The sequence below is a fragment of the Podarcis vaucheri genome, assembly GCF_965113315.1.
Source record: "Podarcis vaucheri genome assembly, chromosome: 4".
NCBI classification, from domain to species: Eukaryota; Metazoa; Chordata; class Lepidosauria; order Squamata; family Lacertidae; genus Podarcis; species Podarcis vaucheri.
In genome coordinates, this window is record NC_138762.1 from 6,298,645 (window position 1) to 6,316,928 (window position 18,284).

The 18,284-nt window shown below is 48.9% G+C and overlaps 1 protein-coding gene across 6 annotated transcripts in view; it reads left to right on the forward strand.

Annotated features, from left to right (window-relative positions):
- Positions 1-18,284, forward strand: part of PDE2A (phosphodiesterase 2A) — a 394,356-nt gene that overhangs the window by 202,376 nt on the left and 173,696 nt on the right. The gene's annotated exons all lie outside the window — the stretch shown is intronic.

Genomic DNA, 18,284 nt, shown 5'->3' on the forward strand with positions numbered 1-18,284 from the left:
GCATCTCTGGGTTACTTGTGGGGCATAGGAATTTGTTCATTTTATTTTTTTCCAAAATATAGTCCTGCCCCCCACAAGGTCTGAGGGACAGTGGACCGGCCCCCTGCTTAAAAAGTTTGCCGACCTCTGGTTTAGGGCTTCCGAAACCAAAATGTACACCTTGAATTTGGTCTGAAAATGAGCTGGCAACTGGTGCAACCTTTTAAAAAATGGGGATTGTATGAGATCAACATAGAACTCCAGGCAGCAACCCGGCTGCTCCATTTAGGACCAAATTTCTGAGTCATCTTCAAAGGTGGCCCCACGCACAGTGCATTGTGGGAGTCCAGCCTGGAAGTTTCCAGAGCATGCATTCCTGCGTTGCAGGGGGTTGGACTAGATGACCCCTGGGGTCCCTTCCAACTCTACAGTTCTGTGATTCCTTGGTGTACAACAACCAGGATATCTCCATCCGAAAGGGGTTGTAGCTGGTGTACTAGCCGGAACTGGGAAAAGGCCCTCCTAGCCATTGTGGCTGGCTGAGTCGACAGTGACGGGGTCAGATCCAGAAGTATCCCCTTGGCTGGTTCTTCTGTCCCACGCTTCCCGCAGGCTTGGCCTCTTGACGCCAGTGGATCTTCTCTGTTCACGGCCTTTTTTGCAAGAACCGGCTGTTGACAGGCATGTCTCAGGGCTTTGTTTCCTCATCGCTCCCCTTTGGGAGTTGCCGTTTTCATGTTTCCTTTCAATTCATGGCAGTGCGGGACACTTCATTTCAAAGAGCTGACAGGGTAGATCAGATACACTTTCCGTCAGGTGGTGGCTGGGAGCAGCAGCAGCAGCGGCAGCTGGCTGGCAATATGCGAGAGCAAAGGAGTTCATTTTCCGTGGCAAAGCTTTCCGTCAAGGGGACTTCGTTCCACACGGGAACCTCAAAAGAGCCAGCGGCCTCTCCAGTCCAGCATCCTGTTCTCACAGGGGCCAACCCATAATGAGAAACTCGCAACCAGGATTTGAACACAATAGCCATCCTGCCGTTTCCAGCAACTGGCATTCAGAAGCATCGCTGCCTCTGACTGTGGAGGCAAAACAGAAACATCCTGGTTAGGGGCCATCAGTAGTCTATAATCTCTTGCTCTGGAGGGTAGGACTCGAACCCATGGCTTCAAGCCAGAAGAAAGGAGATTCCGACTAAACATCAGGAAAACCCTTCTGACACTCAGAGTTGCTTGGCGAGTCCCCCGCCCCAGTGGAAATAAAGACTCTGACACAACTATTAAGGTTAATGGGCTAAATAAGGCCACAACTTTATTGGTTACAGGTGATGAGCGGTATTGGCTTAGGCATTGGTCCTGACCGACTACAGTGGTGCCTCACAAGACGAAAAGAATCCGTTCTGTGATTCTCTTTGTCTAGCGGTTTTTTCGTCTTGCGAAGCAAGCCCATTGACGGATTAGCGCTATTAGCGGCTTTTAGCGGCTTTTAGCAGCTTATCTGCTGATCGGATCAGCTGATAAGCGGATTAGCGGCTTAGAAAAAGGGGGGGGGGAGAAAAAACCCCCGCAGGAACTCGCAATACATTTTCGTTTTGCGAAGCAAGCCCATAGGAGATTCGTTTTGCGAAGCACCTCCAAAACGGAAAACTCTTTCGTCTAGCGAGTTTTCCGTCTTGTGAGGCATTTCTCTTGCGGGGCACCACTGTATATCCGATTTCAGCCTGTCTGCTTGAAGTCCAGGAAGGGTTAACCACCAGTAGGGGGAGTCCTGCTGATGCACATCAACTAGGAACTCCCCTGGGGTCACTGATTGGGGGCATGCCTTAGGCCCTCACCTCCCTAGGCTTTCGACAGGGCCACACACCCCGGATTCCTTTACCGGACCACCCTTCAATATGTGGGGCAGGTGATGGCGCTACCTCCCCTCTTCCATCTACAGAACTATACCAATGCCGAACTGCCAGTACCCAGAAAGTTGTGATGATTTGCTACAAGGTAGGCGAAAACCAAGTGGCTGGTGCCAATTTGCCAAGTGGGAAAATTCCTACCAGGCCCCTCAACGGCGGCCAACCAAGGTCCATAGCAAGGTCAAGGAACGAAAACCTTATAGGGCGGGAGGGTAGGTAAAGCAGGAGCAGCTGGCAGGTGGCAAAGAGGGAGATCCCCGGCTGCGCCTGCCTTAAATAGGGCAGGCCACGCCCCCAGAGCCAGCCGATTGGCTGGCCAGGGGGTGACGCAGCCGGGGATTCCCCCAATCAAGCGGGGGCTGGGCTCGTGAAGCCCGCAACCCCACCTCCTCCGTAGGGCGGCAGTGGCTTTGTTTGACAGTGGAACAGTCTCCCTCAGGAGATGGCAGACTCTCCTTCCTTGAAGGCTTTTAAGCGGAAGTCGGACGGTCTCTGTCGTAGATGCTTTAGCTGAGATTCCTGCTTTGCAAGGGGGGCTGGACTAGATTGTGGTCCCTCCCAACTGTACAGTTCTATGAACTTGTCCAGTCCTCTTTTAAAGCCATCTAGCTTGGTGGGAACCACTGCCTCATGTGGGAGTGAGTTCCACAGTTAACTATGTCATTTATTCTATTTGTTCGGACTCTTCCAACATTCAACTTCCACCAGTTCTAATCATAGCTGTCAACTTACAGATTTGAAAATAAGGGACCAACAGCCTCAAAAATAAGGGATCAGCAGCCAAAATAAGGGATTTTCAGAGCACAGCTATGTTCAACTTCTGAGCCCCTCCGAGCCAAAGGCAGAAAGCCCAGCCAGCAGCCAAAGGAAGCCTCAAGCGGTGGTTCCCACAGTGCAGCAACCCGGCAAAGGGGATGCAGCAAGGAAAACCACCGTCACCTCTCCGCTGGGAAGCGCTGAGCAAAGGCGAGTCCCTAGGCAACACGGCCAATTTGATTGGCACAAGGCATGCAAGCAGCCAGCAACACAGTTGGAGCCTCCCTCCTCCCTGGCTGGCAGGGAGGGAGGGAGAGGAGCTGCTTCCTTTGAAACCCGGAAAATTTAAGGGACATCATCAATAAGGGACAGCAGCAGGACACGGCGCTGGGATAAGGGAGTTTCCCGCCAAATAAGGGACGGTTGACAGCTATGGTTCTAATGTTAGGAGGACACACCCCTTTTCTCAATCTGCTTTCTCCACGGTTTTATGAACTTCTGTCATTTTGCTTCCTGCTTTACTAAAACATCCCAAACGCTGCAACTTTTCCCCAATGGGGAGTTTCTCCATTGCCTCGATCATTTTGGTCACCCTTTCCCAAACCTTCCCCACCTTTCTAAGGTGAGGCAAACAGAGAGGCGCACCCGTCTCCAAATGCCGCCGCGCCAGAGATCCGTCGGGATTCTGATCCCGGCGCTCATATTTTTCGATTCCTTTCCTAACGATCCCTAGCACCTTCCACCACTCACACCCGCCTCCCAGGCACACCCACCCAAACCGAGGTTGCTGGGAGTATTGTTCCTCCCATAAATAGTTCCAGAACTAATTTCGTCGGGATGTTGCTAGGCGACCGGCATCACACCGTGGCAACAGAAACTCTATCGGACCTTCGGCGAGAAGGTGGAAGGGGCAGTGATATTTCGGAGGGGAGAAAGCAACTGTTTCTCTTGGCCCGGGGCAGGGCCTGGCAGGGCTTATCAGGACTGCGGCGACAGGGCCTGCCCAGCAGGAACTGGGGTATTTTGGGGAAAGTTTGGTCGGGAGTTTTTGCTGCTGTTACTGATATTAACTTTTTGTGTCTTTCTTTTTATGTGGAAATTGTTCAGTCGGGTTATGTGGTTTTCAATGAGTTTTATTCATTTTTATGACTACTTTGCTATATTTGCATTTATGTAAGTCTTTTCATATTGTAAGCCGCCTTCAGCATTGTTTTAACTGTGGGAAGATGGCATACCAAAAAAGAAAAGAAAAGAAGGGATGACGAAGATAAGCTTTTCCAGGGGTGTAGGAAGGAGGGGCAGGGGGTGGGCCACCCCAGGGGTCATCCTGGGGGGTGGGCAACAAAATCCCCCCGGGTGTGATCGCCCCGCCCCCAGGTGCACGGCATGTGCGCTGCTCCGGGTGCTCCGGCACTGAGCTTTGCAAAGGACGACTCCTGGCTGGTAATTCAGCAATATTTTCCCTTGAGACGACTCAGTGGCCCAGCTGACTACCATAGCTGGGATCAGCGAGGGCTAGTGACAGCCCTAAGGGACGCGGGTGGCACTGTGGTCTAAACCACTGAGCCTCTTGGGCTTGCCGATCAGAAGGTTGGTGGTTCGAATCCCCACGACGGGGTGAGCTCCCATTACTCTGTCCCAGCTTCTGCCAGTCTAGCAGTTCAAAAGCAGACCGGTGCAAGTAGATAAATAGGTACCACTGTGGCAGGAAGGTAAACGGCGTTTCTGTGCACTTTGGTTTCTGTCACGGTGTTCCATTGCGCCAGAAGCGGTTTAGTCCTGCTGGCCACATAACCCTGAAAGCTGTCTGTGGACAAATGCCAGTTCCCTCGGCCTGAAAGCAAGAAGAGTGCCACAACTCCATAGTCATTGTTGGGATCCAGGGATCCTTTACTTTTTAAACCTTTTTTACCTTTAGTGACAATCCTGTGGCCCATATCTGTGGGTCATCACACGACATGTTTGCTTCACAGGTGTTGTTTGATGTTTTTGGGTGTGGCAGCCAGTGACATGAATGATGCGGGCTGATCGTGGGGGATGGGGGAACGGGGGCACTGACCACCTATTTTAGCAAGCATTTCAACCATGCGGCCTCTGATTCTAAGGATGGTGGATCCATCTGTTTTTAGCTCTCCCAGTTTCTCATTTCCCCAGTGTTAAGTTCAGTCCTCTACATTTCCGCATCATCTGTGGGCTGCTGCTGCTGTTGTTTAGTCGTTTAGTCGTGTCCGACCTTTCGTGACCCCCCTGGACCAGAGCACGCCAGGCACGCCTGTCTTCCACTGCCTCCCGCAGTTTAGTCAAACTCATGTTCGTAGCTTCGAGAACACTGTCCCACCATCTCGTCCTCTGTCTCCCCTTCTCCTTGTGCCCTCCATCTTTCCCAGCATCAGGGTCTTTTCCAGGGAGTCTTCTCTTCTCATGAGGTGGCCAAAGTATTGGAGCCTCAGCTTCACGATCTGTCCTTCCAGTGAGCACTCAGGGCTGATTTCCTTCAGAATGGAGAGGTTTGATCTTCTTGCAGTCCATGGGACTCTCAAGAGTCTCCTCCAGCACCAGAATTCAAAAGCATCCATTCTTCGGCGATCAGCCTTCTTTATGGTCCAGCTCTCACTTCCATACATCACTACTGCGAAAACCAGAGCTTTAACTATACTGTGGGGTGCTAGTCCTCATGAAAATGTACGCATGTATTTAAATTGTATACCACCCTATAACCGCAGGTCTCAGGGTAGTCGCAACATAAAATCACAATATAAAAACACAAAATACATTTTAAAAAAAACAAAACACTAGCATTTTAGTGCAGATTTCTAGTAGACACATTTTGGTATGCAATTTCCCCTAATATTTTGGTATGTTACTTTTTCACTAGCATATGCATTTTTTACCACACACTTGATTTATTTTTATTATTCACAGTTCTATCCCACCTTTCACACCCAAGGAACTCAAAGTGTCGTTCTTCTGCTTCTCTCCATTTTTATCCTCACACCAGCCCTGTGGGGGAGGCTAGGCTGAAAGAAGACCACCTAGTGGGCTTCATAGCTGAGTGGGATTTGAATCCTGTTCACCCAGGTCCTAGTGCAGCACTCTAACCACTGCACCACAGTTCCCCAAGTATATGCATTTTTGTGCACATTACTCAGCTACAGGACTGCGCTGCAAAATTCAGAAAAGGGCGGATTTCAAAGGGCGGCTGTCTTTCAGTTTGCATTTTATTTCAGGAAGGGTGAATTAGGCAGGGTGATCTTTAAATGTGAACTGACTTGAATTTATCCCTGATTCCAGTTGCTTGAAACCACCAGAGGGGAGAGTTGTGTTCGAATCCTGCTTGCGGGTTTCGCTTTCGGGCAAGTGGTTGGTCACTTTGAGAAGAGGATGTTGGGCTCAGTGGGCCACTGGCCTGATGCAGCAGTCAAGCTCTCCAGACGAGTCCCTTCCATGTCTCTGTTTTTACAATTCTCAGTTCCTCATCTGTAAAATAGGAAACTTAATGAAACTTGTCGAGGAATTGCGTTCTGAGGGTGTCGGAGAGGTGGTTGGCAAATCGCTTTTGTGCAGGCTGAAAATTCTGCGGAAGCAACACATGATTAATGGTGATGATGAAAGTAGTTACAGAAGTTTGAAAACAAAGAATTAAGCTTCCTTCTTTCTTTCTATTTTGCCTCTCAGCGGGTGCCGGAGTCAAGATGCTGGCAAATTGCCTTCCCAGGTTTCTGGCATCATTTAGAGAAAAGGTTAAAAAGGCATTCAAGGATTTCATACTCCCTGTGAAACTGCAAACCTGAAGGGTGTGTGGAAATGTATGGGGACCAGCAGGGCCAACCCAAGACAGTTGGGCACCAGAGGTGAACTGCAAAATGTCTCTCCCTGCCAGGGAATCATAGAATCGTAGAATTGGAAGGGACCCTGAGGGTCATCTAGTCCAACCCCCTGCAATGCAGGGATCTCAGCTAAAGCATCCAGGACAGATGACCGCCCAACCTCTGCTTAGCAACCTCCAAAGAAGGAGAGTCCACCATCTCTTGTGGGAGCCTGTTCCACTGTCAAACAGCTCTTCCTCTTTTTAAATGCTTAATGTTTATTTTTATTTTTTTATAATAATATTTATTGAAACACAAATTTTTTTGAATTACACAGAAAAAAACAACATTACAAAAAAGAGGGGGGAAAAACAAAAACACAAAAATAAAAATAAAAAAATAAAACCATCACTTTCAAATTTCCGTTACCTTCTTTCCATGACCTCCTCCTCCTCCCATCTCTTGTATCTTAATTAATAATTGTCACAGCAAATCCTTTCCATAATTCATAATATTTTATCATTACGTTACCTTACTCTCTTATCATCTTATCTTATAACGACAACCTTAGAGCTTGAAACTTTGATCTTTTTTACCAACTTCTCATAACCATTACCCTTTTGCCAAATTCTTTAGACATTTTTACAAGAGCCAAGTAATTTCATCTCAACATTTCCCCAAAATTCATAAAACATTTCTAGTAGTAATAATATAAAAAAGATACAATAAAATAAAAGCAATCCAATCTTCTTCCAGCGTCCCCTCCCCCTGGTCCCGGGATTGTCAGTCTTTCTTTTGACCCATTAGTCTGGCTTAAATGCTTAATGTTTATTACGTTTTTATATACAGTCGTACCTTGGAAGTCAAACGGAATTTATTCCGGAAATCTGTTCAACTTCCAAAACGTTTGGAAACCAAAGCACGGCTTCTGATTGGCTGCAGGAAGCTCCTAAAGCCAATCGGAAGCTGCAGAAGCCCCGCCGGACGTTCAGCTTCCAAAAGAACGTTCGAAAACCGGAACAGTCACTTCCAGGTTTCAATTGTTTGGGAGCTGATTTGTTCGGGAGCCAAGGCATTCGAGATCCAAGGTACGACTGTACAGTGGCACCTCTGGTTGCGAACGGGATCCGTTCCGGAGGCCCATTCGCAACGTGAAAAGCCTGCAACCTGAAGCGCCATATCTGCGCAGGTGCGTGGCACAATTTGGCGCTTGTGCACATGTGCGAAACACGATCTAGCGCTACTGCACATGCGCGAGCAGTTAAACCCGGAAGTAACCCTTTCTGGTACTTCCGGGTCGCCGCAGGATGCAACCTGAAAAAACGTAACAGGAAGCAAACGTAACATGAGGTATGACTGTATGTTGGACAATCCAGTCAGATGGGCAGAGTGTTGTTAACAACAACAACAACAACAACAACAACAACCACTGAATAGTCTGCCCCTATTTTAATGTTCAAGGGTATGCACTTTTGAGAGCCGTTGGGAACCTTGGCGAGCGGCTGACAGCTTGCCGTCGCTGCTTTCCTGCTGCTGAATAACATTTCCCGTGCTAACCGGCGGCTTTGCTCACTTGCAAGTGCCTTTTAAGAAAGGTGCTGGCAGCAGGGAACCTTTCTGGTAGTGATCAGCGCTGCATTTTAGTGGCATTTTGCCGTGGCCTTTCCGTGACCCCGAACCCGTGGCTCTCCGTGTACCCGGCTCACAGACAAGCTCTCTCACGGAGGCAGCATCTGAATCTGAGGTTCGAGGGATGGAGAGAGCGATCCGTCAGGTGAGAAGAGCTTTCTCCCTCTGTCTGCAGGGACGGGGGCTTTCCTCCCTGGAGCGGGGGCTCCCGCATGGATTGAATGTGCACAACGCACAAGTCTCCCCACATTATGGATCTTTTTTTATATCTATATATACATTTTTATTGATTTTTTAATATATCAGTTCCAACAGTCATACAACATATCTTCACATCTTATACTTCCGTCAACACCTCTGATGATTTTCCGTTCTTTATCACTTATTCTGCATTTCTTAATTGCCTATTACATTTAATTGTCCTTAACTATTAATTCTCTGCATAGTCTTTCTTGCAAATATTTCAAATAATCCACCTTACAAAACTTCTTGCAGTCCTGCTAGCGTAATCTGTTCGTCACAATTACTTTTCAGATGATTCATATATTTACTCCAGTCTTCTAAGAATCTCTGATCTCGCAGGTCTCAAATCCTTCCTGTCAATTTATCCAGTTCTGCATAGTCCATCAACTTCATCCTCCATTCTTCTTTCGTCGGCAGTTCCTCTTGCTTCCATTTTTGTGCCATTAATGTTCCCCACATTGTGGATCTGTTGCAACATGCAATACACTTGGTCAAGGAAAGGTTGCTGCATTCGAGACTTCTTCTTTTTTTATAAAAAAAAGATATTTATTAAAAGTTTTTAAGATATAACAAGAAAAAAGAAAAATAAACATACAGAATAAGAAACAGTTAAAAACACACATTAATTTTCAATAACATAACTTCCATACACTTATTTCCTCGGACCTCCTCATACCTCCCTTCTTTGTATTCCAGTTCAATTTGTTAGTTCAGCAAATCCTTACCATTAAACTTTAACCCATTTGTGAAACCTCTTTTTTTTCATGTCTCCTAAAGCATTACAGCTGGAAACCGCTTAGTTTCTATCCAACATCCTTCTAACATTCATTAATTTTACAATGTTTTTGTAAGTAGTCTTTGAATTTCTTCCAGTCTTCTTTCACCGACTCTTCTCCCTGGTCTCGGATTCTGCCAGTCATTTCTGCCAATTCCATGTAGTCCATCACCTTCATCTGCCATTCTTCCAGAGTGGGTAGATCTTGTGTCTTCCAATACTTTGCAATAAGTATTCTTGCTGCTGTTGTTGCATACATAAAAAAAGTTCTGTCCTTCTTTGGCACCAATTGGCCGACAATGCCCAGGAGAAAGGCCTCTGGTTTCTTCAGGAAGGTATACTTAAATACCTTTTTCAATTCATTATATATCATTTCCCAGAAGGCCTTAATTTTTGGGCACGTCCACCAAAGGTGAAAGAATGTACCTTCCGTTTCTTTACATTTCCAGCATTTATTATCGGGCAAATGATAGATTTTTGCAAGCTTGACTGGGGTCATGTACCACCTGTATATCATTTTCATAATATTCTCTCTTAAAGCATTGCATGCCGTAAACTTCATACCTGTGGTCCATAAGCATTCGAGACTTCTCAGGTTAGAGAAAAGGCGAGTAACAGGCCACATGATAGAAGGGAATAAAATGCGTGGCCTAGAGAGAGAGGCTGGAGAGAAGTTTCTCTCGCTGCAGTAGAACTCGTGGGCATCCCGTGCACCTGCATTTTGGAAGACTCAGGGCAGATAAAAGAAAGCAAATGGTTAAACTATGGAACTCCCTGCCACAGGAGGAAGTAATTGACACTGACCCCTGATCGGCGGCACCCCCCGGGACGCATGCCACACCCTCTGGGACAAGCGCCGCTCCAGGTACTGGAGCAGGTTGCTTCGCCTCTGAAGAGGCCGCAATGCTTCTGAACACCAGTTGCTGGAAACCACAGGAGGGGAGAGGGTCTTGTGTTCGAATCCTGCTTGCAGTTTTCTCGCAGGCATTTGGTTGGCCCCTGCTTAAAATGCCACCGACTGCTTAAGGACATTTTAAGCCACATTAGACACTTGGAGCAGGGAGGCAATAGCAGAAGAACCCCACACTTCCCCAAGAGTTTGTTCCAATGAGTCCAGCCCCACTCTCTAGGCACTGCCGCATGAGTCCTTTTGTAGCTGGGCGTGTGAGGGCCTGGAAAAGGCCCTGGAAGGGAGCAGGCCCTGCAGTCCTCACCACAGCCGATGGTACGCAGATACTGTTGCATGTTTCGCCATTTCCCCACGCGATAGGAATTTGCAAGGGCGGCGTTAGGCAGGGTCTGGTTCCCTTTGGCTGAGAGGACACAGAAGGCTTTTGAACACAAGAAGAGCCTTTGCTGGATCAGGCCAATGTCCCAGCGAGTCCAGCATCCTGTTCTCACCGTGGCCTGACCAGATGACTCAGGGGGGAAACCTGCAAGCAGAATTCGAACCCAAGAGCAACTCTTCTTCTGAAAACTGCTTGCAGTTTTCGAGGTGCTGGAAACCACAGGAGGGGAGAGTTGCTCTTGTGTTCGAATCCTGCTTGCAGTTTTCTCGCAGGCGTGTGGTTGGCCACTGTGGGGACAGGATGCTGGACTAGGCAGACCATTGGCCTGATCCTGCGGCGGCCCTTCCTATGTTCTTAAAAGATGCACATCGTTGGAGCTTGCGTTTGAAGACACGTGGTGAAATAACAGCAATCTGTCCCTACCCCCCCACCGCCCACCCCCAAACTAATAGAGAAGCGGTTCGCTCCCTGCCATACTGTAAATTCGTAGTGGATGCAAAACACTGTCTGTTTTCTCCTGTCAAACCTTGAAGGGTGTGAATGATGGAGCTGGCGAGGAGGAAGGTGTGATCTCGGCTTGGAATGACAGAAGGCATGATGTTGAGGAATGAAAGCGGGCCAGAGAACGCCATATTAGCGCACTGGTGCATGCTGTCATTCAGAGCCAATGGCCCTACCACAGGATGCAGAGAGGAGAACCAAGATTCTTGCAGAGAGCTAGAAGTGTAGATGACTTTCACTGATACCACGGCATCCAATCCATCTGTTTTCTTTAATGAATTAAACTAGATAGTTTTAATTTGGTTTTGAATAAATGTATTGTTGCTGTTTTGACGTTTGTTTTCATTCTTATCTTCCTTATTGGGTCTTGCAACCAGCTCTTCTGAACAATGGTTCTTATAGGGTAGGGTAATGGGAATGAGTTAATGGAATGAATGGGATGTTAGGAGAGCTTGCAGCTTGGTGAATTGGATTGATCACTTGCAGTTTCTGGGGTTCAAAGGCTTTATTCATGCAGGAGGCATTCACAGGTTGAGTAGAGATTAAAGAGAGAAATATCAGACATCTTGTCTCGACAAGTTGGGAGAGAGAAAAACCAAAACATGACTCAGCTTTTAGGAGTGGAGGTAACTTTGATGAAGAGGCTACAAGCAAGTTAGACCAGGCATGTCCAAAGTCCGTTTTGGTGGGGTGTAATCTGGTCCGCCGGTCGGTTCAATCCAGCCCCTGTGGCAGTTTATTTCCTGGGGTAAAATCCTAAAACCTCAACAACTTCAGTCCTAAAAAAAGGTTAACAACTTTGGTCAGCCCTCACGGCCCTTCACTTCATCAAATCTGGCCCTCTTTGAAAAAAGTTTGGATAAACAGTGCCCTCGTGTAGTTTAAAGTAACACATGCATTAGTTGAAGAGGAAGGAAATGTATTTGCTTTTCTTCAACGGGGGGCTGTGGCCCCCAAAAGTTTGCAAACCACTTGTCTAACCCCTTTGCCCTTTCCTCTAACTGAAAAGAAGCCTGTAAATGAGGGCAGTGGTTCATATGAGCCAATGTGACTAGAGTGTCAGACCTGGGAAATCAGGGTTTGAATCCCCACTCAACCAAAGAGCTCACTGGGTGACCTTTGGGGTCAATCACTGCCTCTCAGCTTAACCTACCTCACAGGGTTGTTGTGACAATTAAAGCGGAGGGGAAGACCTGGGTGTGGAGGACTCACTGGTCCTGAATGGGGTAACTGTGCCTCTGAAGGACCAGGTACGCAGCCTGGGAGCCCATTTGGACTCACAGCTGTCCATGGAGGCACAGGTCAATTCTGTGTCCAGGGCAGCTGTCTACCAGCTCCATCTGGTACGGAGGATGAGACCCTCCCTGCCCGCAGACTGTCTCGCCAGAGTGGTGCATGCTCTACTTACCTCCCGCTTGGACTACTGCTATGCACTCTACGTGGGGCTACGTTTGAAGGTGACCTGGAAACTACAACTAATCCAGAATGCGGCAGCCAGACTGGTGACTGGGAGTGGCCATCGAGACCACATAACACTGGTTCTAAAAGACCTACATTGGCTCCCAGTACGTTTCCGAACACAATTCAAAGTGTTGGTGCTGACCTTTAAAGCCCTAAATGGCCTCGGTCCAGTATACCTGAAGGATATTGTTCTGCCTGGACACTGAGGTCCAGTGCCGAGGGCCTTCTGGCGGTTCCCTCGCTGCGAGAAGTGAGGTTACAGGGAACCAGGCAGAGGGCCTTTTTGGTAGTGGCACCCGCCCTGTGGAACACCCTCCCACCAGATGTCAAAGAGAACAACTGCCAGACGTTTAGAAGACATCTGAAGGCAGCTCTGTTTAGGGAAGCTTTTAATGTTTGATGCATTATTGTATTTAAATATTTTGTTGGGAGCCGCCCAGAGTGGCTGGGGAAGCCCAGCCAGATGGGCGAGGTATAAATAATTTGTTGTTGTTGTTGTTGTTGTTGTTGTAAGCCACCTTGAGCTAAGACCATACCTCAACAAAGGGAGTAGTTTGAAAGGTAGAGGATTGAAGGTTTGTTGTAAGGGGACCTAGTGTCCCATCCAGACTGACCACTCCCAAACATTCTGCAATTGCAAAACTGTTTCTTTGTGTCTGCCTGTATGTTTCCTTGATACCGTCCAGCTCTTTTCACTGCTTGGCTTGTGACATTTATGAAGGTTGCTGCAGATGGGGATCATTCTCTCAAACCCTGCTGACTGACGGGAGACGGTTTTGTCACCTGCTGAGTCATGCGAGGGGACAGCGTTTTGCTTGCACCCTGTCGACTCATTGGTAGCGCTTTGCTTGCGCTTTTGCTAACTGGAGAAAAGAGCCCAGTCGATGGAGAGCTGTCCACGCTCATTGCATGAGACCACAGGCAGTCATTTGCTAAGTGTTTGACGTGCACCATTTAGGAGCGCTTGGCAAACTATTTGCCTTCCTCCGTCCTGCCAAGAACAGGGAGGTGATTGAACCACACTTCTGCACCCGATTTAAGTCCAGAAAAGAGAGAGAGAGAGAGAGAGTGCTAAGAATCATCTCACTGCTGGACGGGAGGCTGCAGATGGACGGACGGCTTAATAGTGATATGTGCAACTTGAGGAGCAGTCAACTGTAATCACTCAAAGTTTTGGCAAGGAGAAGCTGCAAGGAATTAGCTTTGGCTGGTGGCTGCACGTCAGCCTTGCCAGCCTTAAAGAGAGCCAGTTCTAATCAGGCAGACAGTGGAGACAGAAAGCAGGTGGGCTGGGATGCTCTCCATCAGGTACGTCAAGATGTAGAGACAGGCAGATGGAGGACTCAAAAGTCGAGAGAGAAGTTTCATAACAGAGGCTGGGGAACTGGGTTCGTCCTTAATCCTCACACCCTTAAGGACCAGTTTCCAATCGTAATGATGTCAAGCGACACTGACAAACTGGAACGTGTCCAGAGGAGGGCAACCAAAATGGTCAAAGGCCTGGAGACGATGCCTTATGAGGAAGGGCTAAGGGAGCTGGGCATGTTTAGCCTGGAGAAGAGGAGGTTAAGGGGTGATATGATAGCCATGTTCAAAGATATAAAAGGATGTCACATAGAGGAGGGAGAAAGGTTGTTTTCTGCTGCTCCAGAGAAGCGGACACGGAGCAATGGATCCAAACTACAAGAAAGAAGATTCCACCTAAACATTAGGAAGAACTTCCTGACAGTAAGAGCTGTTTGACAGTGGAATTTGCTGCCAAGGAGTGTGGTGGAGTCTCCTACTTTGGAGGTCTTTAAGCAGAGGCTTGACAACCATATGTCAGGAGTGCTCTGATGGCGTTTCCTGCTTGGCAGGGGGTTGGACTCGATGGCCCTTGTGGTCTCTTCCAACTCTATGATTCTATGATTCTATGACTGCAGAGGTGCCACTTTGAGCCAAAGATTAAGGAGGTCCAACGTTGCAGGCATGCGATGAGCGCTTGTGACATCATTTTGTGGGAATGTTCAGGGTGGCAGGAGAGGCTATATTGTTTATTAATATCCTTCCTAACTTGCACTAGTAAGTTCCTTTATGTAGCAGAGTTACATTCCCCCTTTTATATGCACTAGTAAGTTCCATCTTTCCCAACATCAGGGTCTTTTCCAGGGAGTCTTCTCTTCTCATGAGGTGGCCAAAGTATTGGAGCCTCAGCTTCAGGATCTGTCCTTCCAGTGAGCACTCAGGGCTGATTTCCTTCAGAATGGAGAGGTTTGATCTTCTTGCAGTCCATGGGACTCTCAAGAGTCTCCTCCAGCACCAGAATTCAAAAGCATCCATTCTTCTGCGATCAGCCTTCTTTATGGTCCAGCTCTCACTTCCATACATCACTACTGGGAAAACCAGAGCTTTAACTATACGGACCTTTGTCGGCAAGGTGATCTCAGCTACCTACAGATATATCTCAAGGGCTGTCACATTCTCTCTCGGTCAGACCGCAGCTGGAATAGTGTGTCCAGTTCTGAGGACCACAATTTAAGTAGGATGTTGACAAGCTGGAAGGTGTTCAGAGGAGGGAGACCAAGATGACCCAGGGTCTGGAAACCAAGCCTGATGAGGAACGCTTGAAGAAGCTGGGTATGTTTTTCCTGGAAAAGAGTGGACTGAGAGGAGATATGATAGCCATCTTCAAATATCTGAAGGCCTGTCACATGCAAGAGGGAACAAGCTTGTTTTCTGCTGCTCTGGAGGGTAGGACTCAAACCAGTGGCTTCAAATTACAAGACTAAAACATCTGGAAAAACTTTCTGAAAGTAAGAACTGTTTCAGGGGAACAGACTCCCTTAGGAGGCAGTGGACTCTACGCCCTTGGAGGTTTTAAAGCAGAGGTTGGGTAGCCATCTGGACGTTTTAGCTGAGATTCCTGCATTGCAGGGGGTTGAACTAGATGACCCTGGGTGTCCCTTCCAACTCTGCAATTCAATGATTCTATGAAATGTCAATCTGAAGAGAATCTGAATTGCTGTTTGCTCCAGTTGGACTAGAGGACCATTGACCTTCCATCTCTACGATTCTATGATTCTGAGACTAGGTGGGCCATTGGCCTGATCCAACAGACTCTCCTTCGGTTCTTATGATCTTTCTTACATTCAGGATTGGGAGCAGGGGGAGGTAGACAGTCTGGACTGGCTCAAACAAAACACCAGGGTGTGATGCTATGGTGGAGCATCTATGCGCTGCCCGCTTCCAGCCCTGGCGTTGCTTGTCTTAATTGACGTCTAGGGGCGCGGTTGAGTCATTCCCTTCCTCCTTTGCCCTCTGGCGTCTCCTGCTATTCTCCTTGATTGAGAAGCTGGCAGGGAGCAGAAAGACAGGCTGATGAAGGCTGATTGGATTGCCGGATGTCAAGGACTCATCAAGTTAACCCGCAAGCGTCACAATCTCAGCCAGCCTTCCCCAAGCTGGTGCCCACCGTCTGTTTCGGACGAACTACGGCTGGCGCTGGTTGGAGCGGTGGTCCAAAACAGATAGAGAGCACCAGGTTGGGGAAGGGTGATTTTTAATTTAGCAGGGAGAGACAGGTAAGCAGAAGGGATCGCATAGCAATAGCCGGGCATAATTGGCCAAGGTGGAGAATCAGTTGACAAGCAGCCAGGGAATGAATGAATGAATTTAAAAACCTAAGAAGAGCCTGCTAGATGAGGCCAATGACCCATCCTAACTGCGTTTATCAAGGGATAGTGATAAATGGTCTGGGAAAATAAAAGTCTTGTTTTTTCATAGAATTGTAGAGTTGGGACCCTGAGTGTCATCTAGTCCAACGCGTGCAGTTTTGGCCTGTTACTCGGAAGGCCGCAGGTCTCATTTGCACCACCTCACCTGAGACAGCAGGAGCACCTCCAAAGAATATATTGATGTATTGGCAGCCCCATGTGAAGGCATTCAGACTGAAAGGCTTTGATGTCTCTGAAGGCAAGGACCAGCAGTTTGAGCAGTCTGGATTGTTATAAAAGAGGAATTGACAAATTCATGAAGGAGAGGGCTGTCCCTTTGTCCTATCACTAGAAATTGCGGACATCCCGTGAAGTTGAATGCTGGAAGGACAGGCGAAAGGAAGTCCTTCTTCACACAGTGCAGAGAAACTGTGGAACTCCCGGCCACAGGAGGCAGTCAAGGTCACTGTCAGGGGTTTAGGAGCAGAGGCAAGGGCAAGGGAGGAAACAGAGAGCGAAGGGGAGGAGGCAGAAGAAAAGATGAGTGATGACGACGACCCGAGATCTCCGAGTCTTTCCAGTGAATCAGAGGATTCACAGAAAGGAGCACCAGTGGCCAGGGCAAGGGGGGAGTCTAGGGGGGCACCCCAGGAAGATAGAGCCAGAGGGGACTCAGAGGAGAGCAGTTGGAAATCGGGACCAGCGTCACCGCCAGAGAGCAGGGAAGAGGAAGGGAGCCAGGGGGCAAGCGCTGGCAGCTCACCACAGGAGGGAGGGCATGAGTCAGGAGTGGCCACACCTCCATCGGGGAGCGAAGAAACGGTTAAGAGGAAAGTGGAAGGTTGGGCACGCGCGCCAAGTTCAAATGCAGAGGAAGGCGGCGCAGTAAGCAGCCCGGAAAGGGAGCCAGGTCCTAAAGCCCGGCGCAAGGAGGCAGGAGGGTCCGGGTCAGCGTCAGAAGAATCCCGGAAGGAAGAAGCCCCGGGGGGTAGAGGGACCCAGAGGAGGACAGTCAGGCGGAAAAGGTGGAGCAGGGCTAGGATATTAAGTTGGTGCGCACGGGGCGGAGACTCAGACGGAGCTTCGTCGATCTAGCTACTAGACGTAGAGTTGCGCGCAGCAGCGTGAGAATGGAAACTGTAATTCAATAAAGACTTTTACTAAATGATCGCTGGCTAGCGTGATCCTCTGTGAGCTAGGATCTTCAAGCAGCTCTGACAGTAAGCTCCGTCTCTCCTTCCTTCCCAGAGAAGCAGCGCGGGCGCAATCCACGCCTCCGCCAGGAGGAGGAGCCGAACCTATGGAGGTTGGAGGTGCAAGGGCTCAGTCAGCAACCAGAGCCCTAGCACCGGCAGCAGTGAAAGCGAAGCCTCCTAGAGGGAACAGGAAGTGTTACGTCTGTGAGGAGCCAGGGCATATGGCGAAAGAGTGTCCCCAGAGGCTCCACAAGCTCACTGCAGCCTCAGCAATGGTGACTGCAGCAACGCAGCAAGGAGAACCACAGCAGGGAAACGACGATGTCTGGCTGGAGGAAGAGGCACTGGGGCCCAGCCAGACATGTCAGTGAAGCAGTCCCCAGAGATTTTACAGCCCGTGAACCCCCTCCCGCCCAAACCAGTGGTGAGGCTCACCGCATCTCTCCAGCTGCCCAATGGAATCACCATGGACGTGCCAATTACCATCGACTCGGGCAGCAACGCGGACTTTATAGGGCAGGAGTTTGTCGACAAGCACGCTATACAGTTGCTGCCTGCCACGCTGCCCCTGCAGGTTGTCACGGTGGATGGAAGGGAGTTGCTAGGGGGGCAAGTGGTGAAGCAGACGCCGCCAATGGTGATGCGACTTGGGAATCACAGGGAAATCATCAGCTTCAACGTCACTCAGCTATCGGACACGCCCATTGTATTGGGCATGAGTTGGCTGGACAAGCACAGCCCGGCGCTGGCTTGGTACCAGAGGCAGCTGACCTTCGGCTCTTCCTTTTGTGCTGAACACTGCATCATGCCCCAGCAGGAAGGGGAGCAAGAGGAGTCACAGCTGCAGCTAGGCACGCTGCAAGCGATTCCCCACAAGTACGCAGAATTTTTGGAAGTTTTCTGCGAGAAGGAGGCGGACAGGCTACCCCCTCACAGACCATATGACTGCAAAATTGACCTGCTGCCGGGGGCGGCGCTGCCCAAAGGGAAGCTGTATTCCATGTCAGAGGACGAGCTGCAGGAACTCAAAGAGTTCTTAGATCATAATTTGGAG